We start from the raw sequence: 12,353 nt of genomic DNA on the forward strand, positions 1-12,353 counted from the left end.
ACCAGCCCCTGGCGATTCTCCGCCCCGGCGAGGGGTCGGAGAATCCCGCCCCAGATTAGCAAGTTAGAGGTCAGTAAAGAGGCAGCAACTAAAGCCAGTGAGGTACTAGATAATAAACTCAATGTGACTAAGGGGAAGAGTAGACAGGGAAGAGATGATGGACGCAAAGGGACAGGTGGTCTGAGGTGCATTTGTTTCAATGCGAGAAGTGTAGCAGGTGAGGCAGATGAACTTAGGGCTTGGATTAGTACCTGGGAATATGATGTTATTGGTATTACGGAAACTTGGTTGAGGGAAGGGCAAGACTGGCAACTATATATCCCAGGGTATAGATGCTTCAGGAGGGATAGTGAGGGAGGTAAAAGGGGTGGAGGAGTTGCATTATTGGTCAGAGATGATATCACAGCTGTGATTAAGGAGGGCACGATGGAGGATTCGAGCACTGAGGCAATATGGGTAGAGCTAAGAAATAGGAAGGGTGCAGTAACATTGTTGGGACTTTACTACAGGCCTCCCAAAAGCGAGCGTGAAGTAGAGGTACAAATATGTAGACAGATTATTGAAAAATGTAGGAGCAATAGGGTGGTTGTGATGGGAGATTTTAACTTCCCCAATATTGAATCGGGCTCATGTAGTGTTGGAGGCGTAGATGGAGCAGAATTTGTAAGGAGCATCCAGGAGAGTTTTTTAGAGCAGTATGTCAATAGTCCAACTCGGGAAGGGGCCATACTGGACCTGGTATTGGGGAATGATCCTGGCCAGGTGGTTGAAGTTTCAGTCGGTGATTACTTTGGGAATAGCGATCACAATTCCGTAAGTTTTAGAATACTCATGGACAAAGACGAGAGTGGTCCTAAAGAAAGAGTGCTAAATTGGGGAAAGGCCAAGTATAACAAAATTCGTCAGGAGCTAGGGAATGTGGATTGGGAGCAGCTGTTTAAGGGTAAATTCACATTTGAAATGTGGGAGTCTTTTAAGGAAAGGTTGATTAGAGTGCAGGACAGACATGTCCCTGTGAAAATGAGGATGGAAATGGCAAGATTAGGGAACCATGGATGACGGGTGGAATTGTGAGACTAGCTAAGATGAAAAAGGAAGCATACATAAGATCTAGGCGACTTAAATCTGATGAAGCTTTGGAGGAATATCGGAAAAGTAGGACAAAACTCAAACGCTCAATAAAGAGGGCTAAAAGGGGTCATGAAATATCTTTGGCTAACAGGGTTAAGGAAAATCACAGCCTTTTATTCGTTTCTAAGGAGCAAGAGGGTAACTAGAGAAAGGATTGGCCCACTCAAAGACAAAAGAGGGAATTTATGTGTGGAGTCAGAGGAAATGGGTGAGATTCTTAATGAGTACTTTGCATCGGTATTCACCAAGGAGAGGGACATGACGGATGTTGAGGCTAGGGATGGATGTTTAAATACTCTAGGTCAAGTCGGCATAAGGAAGGGGAAGGTTTTGGGTATTCTAAAAGGCATTAAGGTGGACAAGTCCCCAGGTCCGGATGGGATCTATCCCAGGTTACTGAGGGAAGCGAGGGACGAAATAGCTGGGGCCTTAACAGATATCTTTGCAGCATCCTTGAGCACGGGTGAGGTCCTGGAGGAATGAAGAATTGCTAATGTTGTCCCTTTGTTTAAGGAGGGTAGCAGGGATAATCCAGGGAATTATAGACCTGTGAGCTTGACGTCAGTGGTAGGCAAACTGTTGGAGAAGATACTGAGGGATAGGATCTATTCACATTTGGAAGAAAATAGACTTATCAGTGATAGGCAGCATGGTTTTGTGCAGGGAAGGTCATGTCTTACAAACCTAATAGAATTCTTTGAGGAAGTGACAACGTTTATTGATAAGGGAAGGGTTGTAGATGTCATATACATGGACTTCAGTAAGGCGTTTGATAAAGTTTCCCATGGCAGGTTGATGGAAAAAGTGAAGTCGTATGGGGTTCAGGGTGGTACTAGCTAGATGGATAAAGAACTGGCTGGGCAACAGGAGACAGAAGTGGTGGTAGAAGGGAGTGTCTCAAAATGGAGAAAGGTGACTAGTGGTGTTCCACAGGGATCCGTGCTCGGACCACTGTTGTTTGTGATATACATAAATGATCTGGACGAAGGTATAGGTGGTCTGATTAGCAAGTTTGCAGATGATACTAAGAATGGTGGAGTTGCAGATAGAGAGGAGGACTGTCCGAGAATACAGCAAAATATAAATAGATTGGAGAGTTGGGCAGAGAAATGGCAGATGAAGTTCAATCCAGGCAAATGCGAGGTGATGCATTTTGGAAGATCTAATTCAAGAGCGGACTATACGGTCAATGGAAGAGTCCTGGGGGAAATTGATGTACAGAAAGATCTGGGAGTTCAGGTCCATTGTACCCTGAAGGTGGCAACGCAGGTCGATAGAATGGTCAAGAAGGCATACAGCATGCTTTCCTTCATCGGACGGGGTATTGAGTACAAGAGTCGGCAGGCGATGTTACAGTTGTATAGGACTTTGGTTAGGCCACATTTGGAATACTGCGTGCAGTTCTGGTCGCCACATTACCAGAAGGATGTGGATGCTTTAGAGAGGGTGCAGAGGAGGTTCACCAGGATGTTGCCTGGTATGGAGGGTGCTAGCTATGAAGAAAGGTTGAGTAGATTAGGATTGTTTTCGTTGGAAAGACGGAGGTTGAGGGGGGACCTGATTGAGGTCCACAAAATTATGAGAGGTATGGACAGGGTGGATAGCAACAAGCTTTTTCCAAGAGTGGGGGTGTCAATTACAAGGGGTCACCATTCAAAGGTGAGAGGGGGAAAGTTTAAGGGAGATGTGCGTGGAAAGTTTTTTACGCAGAGGGTGGTGGGTGCCTGGAACGCTTTGCCAGCGGAGGTGGTAGAGGCGGGCACGATAGCATCATTTAAGATGCATCTAGACAGATATATGAACGGGCGGGGAACAGAGGGAGGTAGATCCTTGGAAAATAGGCGACAGGTTTAGATAAAGGATCTGGATCGGCGCAGGCTGGGAGGGCCGAAGGGCCTGTTCCTGTGCTGTAATTTTCTTTGTTCTTTTTTGTTCTTTGACCCCCTCCCCCACTACCCACTTCCTAATGGCTATATTAGCTGCCCAGTCGTAATTGCAGAAGTTCGGCCGCGCCCACCCACCCTCCCCCTGACTGCGCTCCAGCAACACTCTCTTCACTCGCGGGGTTTTACTCGCCCACACAAAGCCCAAAATAATCTTATTCACCCGCTTGAAAAAGGCCTTTGGGATGAAGATGGGGAGGCACTGAAAGACAAACAGAAATCTGGGGAGGACCGTCATTTTCACGGTCTGTACCCTCCCTGCCAGTGATAGCGGGAGCATGTCCCATCTCTTAAAGTCCCCTTCCATTTGTTCTACCAGCCGGGATAGGTTTAACTTGTGTAGTACCTCCCATTCCCGGGCCACCTGGATTCCCAGATACCGAAAGCTCTCCCCCCACCGATAGCTCTCCCCGCCCCCCCCAACCCCGAACCAGCCCTTTCCAGTTCCTAGAGGCTCTTAACGCCATGGCCAATGGCTCTATGGCCAAAGCAAACAGTACCGGGGAGAGGGGGCACCCTTGCCTCGTCCCTCGGTGTAGTTTAAAATACCCCAACCTCAGCCGGTCCGTACGCACACTCGCTACTGGTGCCTGATAGAGCAACCGCCCCCAGCCAATAAAGCCCCCACCAAACCCAAACCTTCCCAGCGCCTCCCACAGTTAATTCCACTCCACCCAATCAAACGCCTTCTCCGCATCCATCGCTACCAGCACCTCCACCTCCTCTCCTTCTGAGGGTATCATAATAATGTTTAAAAGCCTTTGAATATTGGCGTTTGTCGTGTTAGGCACACTGGTCTAATACTGGCTGCAACTGGTTGCAGCTTAGATCAGAAAGATACTCCAGACCTTGAAGTTTATTGAACTAATAGCACAGTTAGCACAGTTCTCTGTGAGTTCGACTCTCTGCTAACTTAAGTGTGGTTACTCTGTCTGACTGAACCAGACTAGCTCTTAGCCACGTGCTGGAGGTGTGACACTGTGCATACACCCTGACTCACTCTCCAGATGTTCATCAGTGGAAAGAGGCGGAGTGTGAGAGCCTCGTGTCTTTTGTAGTGAGATACCATCCCTGAGTGTCCTGACTGCTTATTGGTCATGTCCCGTTCTCTGTGTCCATTAGCTGCTTGTCTGTGCCTGTCTGTATATCATTATGTGTGTGTCTGCATATCATGACAGCCTTGAGTTGCCTGCCCTTTACAAATCCCTTCTGGTCTTCCCCTATCACCCCCGGGACACAGTCCTCTATCCTTGTGGCCAGTATCTTAGCCAGCAGTTTGGCATCCACATTCAGTAGAGAAATCGGCCTGTATGACCCGCATTGCTCCGGATCCTTCTCCCGTTTCAGGATCAATGAGATCGAGGCCTGCGACATTGTTGGGGGGAGGACTCCCTTCTCTCTTGCTTCATTAAATGTCCTCAACAGCAGTGGGCTCAATATCTCTGAAAACTTCTTATAGAATTCCACCGGGTAGCCGTCAGGCCCCGGGGCCCAGCCCGACTGCATGCCCTCCAGCCCCTTGATTATTTCCTCAATCTCAATGGGGCTCCCAGCCCCTCCGCCTGGTCCTCCTCCACCCTCGGGAACCTCAACTGATCCAGAAACTGCCTCGTTCCCTCCACCCCAGCCGGGGGTTCCGCCTCATATAATTTACTGTAAAGTCCTTAAACATCTCGTTCACCCCTGCTGGGTCCAGGACAGTATTCCCGCCTCTACTCTTTACTTTACCTATCTCCCTGGCCGCCTCTCTTTTCCCGAGCTGGTGCGCCAACATTCTGTTTGCCTTTTCCCTGTAATCATAGATCGCCCCCCTTGCCTTCCTCAACTGTTCCACTACTTTCCCTGTAGTCAACAGCCCAAACTCCGCCTGTAACCTCCGCCGCTCCCTCAGTAGCCCCGCGTCCGGGGCCTCCGTGTATCTCCTGTCCACCTGGAGTATCTCCTCCACTAACCTATCCTTCTATATCTATAGTTCTGAATGGACTTGTTTTTTAAAAATAAATGTTTTATTCAAGTTTTTCCAATCAGCGTTTTTACATAACAAAAATAGAAATACAGATAGTAATACAAAATAACAATAAGCATAGCCCAAAGCTTACAATAAAACTACTTACAAAACAGAATTATTTTTTTTAAACAGAACAAGGTGGGTTTTGTCTCCATGCCCAACTCACATTATATCAACGCTAACCCCCCCTACCTGAACCCCCCCTCCCCCTCCCCCCCCGCCCCAGGATGCTGCTGCTGCTGACACTTACTGCTCCCCTAGAAAGTCAAGGAAAGGTTGCCACCGCCGGGAGAACCCCATCAAGGACCCTCTCAAGGCGAACTTTATTCGCTCCAGGCTGAGGAACCCCGCCATGTCGCTAACCCAGGTCTCCACGCTCGGTGGTTTTGAGTCCCTCCACATTAATAAAATCCGTCTCCGGGCTACCAGGGAGGCAAATGCCAGTACCTCGGTCTCTTTCTGAATGGACTTGTTATCCCGCCCACAGATCGCTTCATCCACTAGCAACCCCACATCCAGTCTCCACAGCGGGCGTTGCCCTCTCTCCACCCAGTGCGGGGCATGATCCAACACTGCGATTGCCGAGTACTCAATATCCACCACCTCCAGTATTAGCGCCCTGCTCAGAACAAAAAAGTCGATGCGAGAGTATACCTTGAGGACATGTGAGAAAAAGGAAAATTCCTTTGCCCTTGGTCGTGCAAACATCCATGAGTCTACTCCCCCGATCTGTTCCATAAACCCTTCAATTCCTTTGCCGCAGCCGAGCTCCTCCCTGTCCTGGATTTTGACCGGTCCAATTCCGGATAATGACTGTGTTGAAGCCCCTCCCATGATCAGGTTATGTGACTCTAAGTCTGGGATCTTACCTAACACCTGCCTCATAAATTCCATGTCGTCCCAATTCGGAGCATATACGTTCACGAATACCACTTGCACCCCCTCCAGCTTCCCACTCACCATTATGTACCTATCCCCCGTGTCTGACACGATGCTCCCTGCCTCGAATGCCACTCGTTTGCTGATCAAGATCGCTACTCCCCTGGTCTTTGAGTCCAGCCCTGAGTGGAACACTTGGCTAACCCACCCCTTCTGGAATCTCGTCTGGTCTGTAACCTTTAGGTGTGTCTCTTGTAGCATTGACACGTCCGCCTTCAGTTCATAGAACATAACATAGAAAACATAGAACATAGAACATAGAACATAGAAAATACAGCACAGAACAGGCCCTTCGGCCCACGATGTTGTGCCGAACCTTTGTCCTAGATCAATCATAGATTATCATTGAATTTACAGTGCAGAAGGAGGCCATTCGGCCCTTTGAGTCTGCACCGGCTCTTGGAAAGAGCACCCTACCCAAACTCAACACCTCCACCCAACACCAGTTGAGTTCCCTCAAATGTGCAAACACGCGAGCCCTCTTGACCGGCCATTCAACCCTCTGATGTTCCATGTAATCAGCCTGGTCGGGAGCCCCCCCCCCCCCCCCCCCCACCGCCGACTAGCTATCACCCTTTTTAGGCCAGCCTCGAGCTCGCGCCCTCCGCTTCCTCGAGCCCCCCCTTGGGCATATGCCGTTCCCGACCTCCCATTTGTCCCCTAGTAACAGTTCCTCCCCTGCCAGCAAAGCAGCTCTCCCCCTACCCCCCCCCCCCCCGCAGCAACAGCTCTAAAAACCCAATCCCCAAAGTCAAGCTCCAGCTTAACACCTGTTCACCCCCCACTGCGCTTTCAAGAGTCAGCTGACCCTTGCTGACTCGATAGCTCCCGCCCCTGGCACCAAGCAGTCTGTCTCCCTATTGTTCTCTCCTCTCTCTCCCCCAGATGAATAAACATTTTAAAAGCATCACATTCCCCAGTAAACAAACATCAGAAAAAAACAGTGAAGAAACAATCACTTTAGAAAAATAGTCACCCAAAAAGCAGAACCAAATTCAAAGCCCAGCCCCCCTCTAACCAGCTCCCTGCTAGACAAAGTTACCTTTAGCCATCCACACAGCCCATTATTTCACATAGAGCTACTTATATTTATACAATCCAGCTCCACAAATCGCCGCCACAGTACTTCTCCAAGGCTTCAGTGTCTTTTAATTCGCCTCCAGCTTCATTTCTTTAATAAAAGTCCATCTTCGTCTGGCGTTTCAAAGCAGAAGTCCCGTTCCTCATGTGTGACCCACAGACGGGCTGGGTACAGCATCCCGAACTTCACCCCCTTCTTAAAGAGGGTCGTTTTTGCCCGATTGAACCCAGCTCGCCTCTTGGCCAGATCCGCTCCCAGGTCCTGATAAATGCGCAACTCACCGTTCTCCCACTTGCTGCTCCGTTCTTTCTTGGCCCACCGCAGACTGTGTTCCTTGTCCAGGAAACGGTGAAAGCGTACCGTCATGGCCCTCAGCGGCTCGTTTGCTCGGGGCTTCCTCGCGAGGGCTCTGTGCGCTCTGTCCAATTCCAGGGGCCGAGGGAACGCCCCAGCCCCCATCAACTTCTCCAACATGTCCGTCACATAGGCCCTCGCATCCGATCCCTCACTGCCTTCCGGGAGGCCGACAATTCTAAGATTCTGCCTCCTGGACCTATTCTCCATGTCCTCCAGCTTCTCCTGCATTCTTTTCTGGCGGTCGTTCATCATCCCCACCTTGTTTTCCAGCACGGTTATATGCTCCTCGTGCTCGGACACCTTTTGTTCCACCTCCTGGATCGCTCTCCCGTGGGTTTCCTGATTCTGAACCACTTGATCAATTGAAGCCTTAATCGGGTCCAGCGTGTCCTTCTTCAGCTCGGCGAAGCAATCCTCGAAAAACTTCACCAGCTGCTCCGTCGACCACTGTGCCGTCTCCCCGCGGCCCTTGCCCTCCGCCACGCTTTCCCGCGTAGCCAGCTCTGCTTGCGTCTCCCTTATAGGACTTTGTTGTCTCACACGCCCACTTCTGGTCCAATTCTCCATACACCGGTGGGGGATTTCTCCTTACTGTCTCACTCTTCACCAATTTATCCCATAAAATCCGGAAAAAACGAGGGGAAAAGGTCCAAAAGTCCGTCACGGGTGGGAGCTATCAAATCTACGACCTGCTTCTCCGTGGCCGTCACCGGAAGTATCTCTGCTCCGATTTCTTACAGTTTTATCGTCTTAAACCAGCCAGGGTTCCTGCTCCTGATCTCTGTCCAGTGATCCCTGGGTTAGAGAGAGAGGGGAAATCAGCCAGGGTTCCTGCTCCTGATCACTGTCCAGTGATCCCTGGGTTAGAGAGAGAGGGGAAATCAGCCAGGGTTCCTGCTCCTGATCACTGTCCAGTGATCCCTGGGTTAGAGAGACAGGGGAAATCAGCCAGGGTTCCTGCTCCTGATCACTGTCCAGTGATCCCTGGGTTAGAGAGAGAGGGGAAATCAGCCAGGGTTCCTGCTCCTGATCACTGTCCAGTGATCCCTGGGTTAGAGAGAGAGGGGAAATCAGCCAGGGTTCCTGCTCCTGATCACTGTCCAGTGATCCCTGGGTTAGAGAGAGAGAGGAAATCAGCCAGGGTTCCTGCTCCTGATCTCTGTCCAGTGATCCCTGGGTTAGAGAGAGAGGGGTAATCAGCCAGGGTTCCTGCTCCTGATCACTGTCCAGTGATCCCTGGGTTAGAGAGAGAGGGGAAATCAGCCAGGGTTCCTGCTCCTGATCACTGTCCAGCGATCCCTGGGTTAGAGAGAGAGAGGGGAAATCAGCCAGGGTTCCTGCTCCTGATCACTGTCCAGTGATCCCTGGGTTAGAGAGAGAGAGGAAATCAGCCAGGGTTCCTGCTCCTGATCTCTGTCCAGTGATCCCTGGGTTAGAGAGAGAGGGGTAATCAGCCAGGGTTCCTGCTCCTGATCACTGTCCAGTGATCCCTGGGTTAGAGAGAGAGGGGAAATCAGCCAGGGTTCCTGCTCCTGATCACTGCACAGTGATCCCGCGTTAGAGAGAGAGGGTAAATCAGCCAGGGTTCCTGCTCCTCATCACTGTCCAGTGATCCCCGGGTTAGAGAGAGAGGGGAAATCAGCCAGGGTTCCTGCTCCTGATCACTGTCCAGTGATCCCTGGGTTAGAGAGAGAGGGGAAATCAGCCAGGGTTCCTGCTCCTGATCACTGTCCAGTGATCCCTGGGTTAGAGAGAGAGGGGAAATCAGCCAGGGTTCCTGCTCCTGATCACTGTCCAGTGATCCCTGGGTTAGAGAGAGAGGGGAAATCAGCCAGGGTTCCTGCTCCTGATCACTGTCCAGTGATCCCTGGGTTAGAGAGAGAGAGGGGAAATCAGCCAGGGTTCCTGCTCCTGATCACTGTCCAGTGATCCCTGGGTTAGCGAGAGAGGGGAAATCAGCCAGGGCTCCTGCTCCTGATCACTGTCCAGTGATCCCTGGGTTAGAGAGAGGGGGGAAATCAGCCGGGGTTCCTGCTCCTGATCACTGTCCAGTGATCCCTGGGTAAGAGAGAGAGAGGAAATCTGCCAGGGTCCCTGCTCCTGATCTCTGTCCAGTGATCCCTGGGTTAGAGAGAGAGGGGAAATCAGCCAGGGTTCCTGCTCCTTATCACTGTCCAGTGACCCCTGGGTTAGAGGGAGAGGGGAAATCAGCCAGGGTTCATGCTCCTGATCACTGTCCAGTGATCCCTGGGTTAGAGAGAGAGAGGGAAAATCAGCCAGGGTTCCTGCCCCTGATCACTGTCCAGTGATCCCTGGGTTAGAGAGAGAGGGGAAATCAGCCAGGCTTCCGGCTCCTGATCACTGTCCAGTGATCCCTGGGTTAGAGAGAGAGAGAGGAAATCAGCCAGGGTTCCTGCTCCTGATCACTGTCCAGTGATCCCTGGGTTAGAGAGAGGGGGAAATCAGCCAGGGTTCCTGCTCCTGATCACTGTCCAGTGATCCCTGGGTTCGAGAGAGAGAGAGGAAATCAGCCAGGGTTCCTGCTCCTGATCACTGTCCAGTGACCCCTGGGTTAGAGAGAGAGAGAGGGGAAATCAGCCAGGGTTCCTGCTCCTGATCACTGTCCAGTGATCCCTGGGTTAGAGAGAGAGGGGAAATCAGCCAGGGTTCCTGCTCCTGATCACTGTCCAGTGATCCCGGGTTAGAGAGAGATGGGAAATGAGCCAGGGTTCCTGCTCCTGATCACTGTCCAGTGATCCCTGGGTTAGAGAGAGAGAGAGGGGAAATCAGCCAGGGTTCCTGCTCCTGATCACTGTCCAGTGACCCCTGGGTTAGAGAGAGAGGGGAAATCAGCCAGGGTTCCTGCCACTGATCACTGTCCAGTGATCCCTGGGTTAGAGAGAGAGAGAGGAAATCAGCCAGGGTTCCTGCTCCTGATCACTGTCCAGTGATCCCTGGGTTAGAGAGAGAGAGAGAGAGGGCAAATCAGCCAGTGTTCCTGCTCCTGATCACTGTCCAGTGATCCCTGGGTTAGAGAGAGAGAGAGGGCAAATCAGCCAGTGTTCCTGCTCCTGATCACTGTCCAGTGATCCCTGGGTTAGAGAGAGAGAGAGGGGAAATCAGCCAGGGTTCCTGCTCCTGATCACTGTCCAGTGATCCCTGGGTTAGAGAGAGAGGGGGGAAATCAGCCAGGGTTCCTGCTCCTGATCACTGTCCAGTGATCCCTGGGATAGAGAGAGAGGGGAAATCAGCCAGGGTTCCTGCCACTGATCACTGTCCAGTGATCCCTGGGTTAGAGAGAGAGAGAGGAAATCAGCCAGGGTTCCTGCTCCTGATCACTGTCCAGTGATCCCTGGGTTAGAGAGAGAGGGGAAATCAGCCAGGGTTCCTGCTCCTGATCACTGTCCAGTGATCCCTGGGTTAGAGAGAGAGGGGAAATCAGCCAGGGTTCCTGCTCCTGATCACTGTCCAGTGATCCCTGGGTTAGAGAGAGAGAGGGGGGAAATCAGCCAGCGTTCCTGCTCCTGATCACTGTCCAGTGATCCCTGGGTTAGAGAGAGAGAGAAAATCAGCCAGGGTTCCTGCTCCTGATCACTGTCCAGTGATCCATAGGTTAGAGAGCGAGGAAATCAGCAAGGGTTCCTGCTCCTGATCACTGTCCAGTGATCCCTAGCTTAGAGAGAGAGGGGAAATCAGCCAGAGTTCCTGCTCCTGATCACTGTCCAGTGATCCCTGGGTTAGAGAGAGAGAGGAGAAATCAGCCAGGGTTCCTGCTCCTGATCACTGTCCAGTGATCCCTGGGTTAGAGAGAGAGAGGGGAAATCAGCCAGGGTTCCTGCTCCTGATCACTGTCCAGTGATCCCTGGGTTAGAGAGAGAGGGGAAATCAGCCAGGGCTCCTGCTCCTGATCACTGTCCAGTGATCCCTGGGTCAGAGGGAGAGGGGAAATCAGCCAGGGTTCGTGCTCCTGATCACTGTCCAGTGATCCCTGGGTTAGAGAGAGAGTGGGGAAATCAGCCAGGGTTCCTGCTCCTGATCACTGTCCAGTGATCCCTGGGTTAGAGAGAGAGGGGAAATCAGCCAGGCTTCCTGCTCCTGATCACTGTCCAGTGACCCCTGGGTTAGAGAGAGGGGGGAAATCAGCCAGGGTTCCTGCTCCTATTCACTGTCCAGTGATCCCTGGGTAAGAGAGAGAGAGGAAATCTGCCAGGGTCCCTGCTCCTGATCACTGTCCAGTGATCCCTGGGTTAGAGAGTGAGGGAAAATCAGCCAGGGTTCCTGCTCCTGATCACTGTCCAGTGATCCCTGGGTTAGAGAGGGGGGGGGGGAAATCAGCCAGGGTTCCTGCTCCTGATCACTGTCCAGTGATCCCTGGGTTAGAGAGAGAGGGGAAATCAGCCAGGGTTTCTGCTCCTGATCACTGTCCAGTGATCCCTGGGTTAGAGAGAAAGAGGGGAAATCAGCCAGGGTTCCTGCTCCTGATCACTGTCCAGTGATTCCTGGGTTAGAGAGAGAGGGGAAATCAGCCAGGATCCGGCTCCTGATCACTGTCCAGTGATCCCTGGGTTAGAGAGAGAGAGAGGGGACATCAGCCAGGGTTCCTGCTCCTGATCACTGTCCAGTGATCCCTGGGTTAGAGAGAGAGGGGGGAAATCAGCCAGGGTTCCTGCTGCTGATCACTGTCCAGTGATCCCTGGGTTAGAGAGAGAGGGGAAATCAGCCAGGATTCCGGCTCCTGATCACTGTCCAGTGATCCCTGGGTTAGAGAGAGGGGGGAAATCAGCCAGGGTTCCTGCTCCTGATCACTGTCCAGTGATCCCTGGGTTAGACAGAGAGAGGGGAAATCAGCCAGGGTTCCTGCTCCTGATCACTGTCCAGTGATCCCTGGGTTAGA

The 12,353-nt window shown here is 51.7% G+C and overlaps 1 protein-coding gene across 3 annotated transcripts in view; it reads left to right on the forward strand.

Annotated features, from left to right (window-relative positions):
* The window catches only part of rab11fip4a (RAB11 family interacting protein 4 (class II) a), a 375,285-nt gene that overhangs the window by 82,194 nt on the left and 280,738 nt on the right, over positions 1–12,353 (forward strand). The window lies entirely within an intron of this gene.

This window comes from Scyliorhinus torazame, chromosome 18, assembly GCF_047496885.1.
Source record: "Scyliorhinus torazame isolate Kashiwa2021f chromosome 18, sScyTor2.1, whole genome shotgun sequence".
Lineage (NCBI taxonomy): Eukaryota > Metazoa > Chordata > Chondrichthyes > Carcharhiniformes > Scyliorhinidae > Scyliorhinus > Scyliorhinus torazame.